Below are 2,171 nucleotides of genomic sequence, written 5' to 3'. Positions count from 1 at the left end.
TGTTTGAGCGCTTAATTGGCTGCTTGCACTGTATGCTTCCCAGGAATCCGAGAATGTTTTTCGAGTGTCATAGGGTCTGCTTGGGTAATAATAATAATAGTTTAAAGCTCGTAGAGCTTGCTGTAAAGCAAGGATATGTGCTATACAAATGCTTTTTATTATTATTATTATTAGGAGGGGGTGTAGTTTTTGATGAGTGTAGAGGAGAGGGGGGGAGAAAAGAACCAGCATGTGATGAAAGCTTAGGCAGAAGTGTGTCAGTTCTGAGCCCATCTTATCCTCTTACTGAATTGTAGGTTACGGGGCTAGGCTCGTACCGTATTTCGGGTTTCTGGAGAAGAAAAAAAATCATAATTTGTACTCCAAAATTGTGCCGGTTTTTACTTCCTTTTGAAAAAAAAATAAGGAGTTTTCTTTTCCGGTTCCTTTCAACTGAGATTTTGAAGCAGATACCAGTGATTTTGGGTTTTTTTTAAATTGTAATCTTCGTTGTTGTGAATTTTTCTCGTGAGAGTTACTTTGATTATGGGTGAAGTGATGCACTCTCTTGTCTAAGTCCTTTTTAGCAAAAGATATTACCAGGTACCGAAATTGTGTTTGGGTTTACGATATTTTTTTAATGTAAGGATGTTTTTTTTTACTTGTCTTTAAATGTTGACTGGTTTCTGTGTGTGGTGAGGTCGTCTAGTGTGGGGCCTGTGAGTGTGAGTGGTTCTCTGGGAGGGTGAGTGGGTGAGAGAGCTCGCTGTGGTAGTGAGTGTATGGTGAGGTGAGACTGGACAGACGCACGCACGCACGCACACGAAGCTTTGTACAAGTGAGGGTGGAGTTTGTGATGATCACCGATAGGCAGAATCAGAACTGGAAAAACTTGAATAGAGGAAAATGATAAATAGAATAAAGGTAAATGAAAAATAGAATAATGGTAAATGAAAATAGAATAATGGTAAATAATAAATAGAATAGAGGTAAATGATGAATAGAATAATGGTAAATAATAAATAGAATAGAGGTAAATGATGAATAGAATAAAGGTCAATGAAAAATAGAATTTAAAAATTACACGCTAATGATCTGTGTGGGAAAAACCTGGGTTACAATGGTAAACATAGATACATACATACATAATTACATGTTCAAACATATACACACTCATAATGCATACAAAGCCTACCAAATTAACGACATTACAGGAAATATAAGCTATGTCAGAGCTGTGTGGCTAATAATAATGGTTCAGAGAGTGTTTTCACTGCGTATCAAAATGTGTGGTGGTGTTTGTGAAGATGCTGGTGTGACGCGTGACTCCAACTTGTGAAGGTCGTGTGACATTTACCGTCTTGTACAGGGACGCTGAGCAAGCACAAGCTTTCAGCTGCACCCTCCTTTGCTTTTTTTTTTGTTTCCCACACTTTGAGAACGGATGCTTAGAATTAGAATTCAGATGTGTACTCATGTCTGAGTGTGCATGTTGATTGTCACTGATTGTATATTTAATTAAGCTTTCATGTCTCAATGTAGAAATGTAACAGAGAAGTTTACTTGAAAGGACACAGGTTTAAATGTTGCATGTGTCTCCGCTTGTGTAGAATGAGTGACTGGCCAGAGTTTAGTTTGAATCACTAATTGTTTATCCCGGATTTTTTTGTCCCCTTGCACTGCTTTTTTCGTTTCTTCATAAATCGTATTTCTTCACTGTTGTTTTGTCGATGTGGACTCCAGAAAAAAGAGTGGTATTGTTTCTTTTTAGCTGATTTTTTTTCCTCTGATGAAAGGGTGTGGATGGTTGGCGGGTGCTCTGGTGTGGTTTGCTTCTTCTTTCCTATCAAACATCTATTGTCCTTATCTCCTCTTCTTCTTTTTTATGTTTGTTACTCTCTTGTAACACCTCTAATTTTCTGGCGCTCATATGACCTTATGCAGTTATGAGCGCCATAAAACCCTCTACTAAAACTAAAAAGATGGAAGGGTAGTTAGTAATGAGTACCGTATACATTTTTGATGTGGTCTGTTGTGACTTCTTCTTATAGTCTTATTGTCATGAAAGTTGAGGAGGTACAAATCTACGTGGAGACTGAACTGAGTGTTTCTTATGTTTAGTTTGTTTGAGGAAGACGCTGGGCTACTCACAGCTTGAAAAGATCTGACCAGAAAAGTGGTTGTGTATGGGG

The sequence above is a fragment of the Aplysia californica genome, unplaced genomic scaffold (genome assembly GCF_000002075.1).
Source record: "Aplysia californica isolate F4 #8 unplaced genomic scaffold, AplCal3.0 scaffold01158, whole genome shotgun sequence".
In the NCBI taxonomy this organism is placed as follows: domain Eukaryota; kingdom Metazoa; phylum Mollusca; class Gastropoda; order Aplysiida; family Aplysiidae; genus Aplysia; species Aplysia californica.
Note: the sequence above shows the minus strand (reverse complement) of the source record.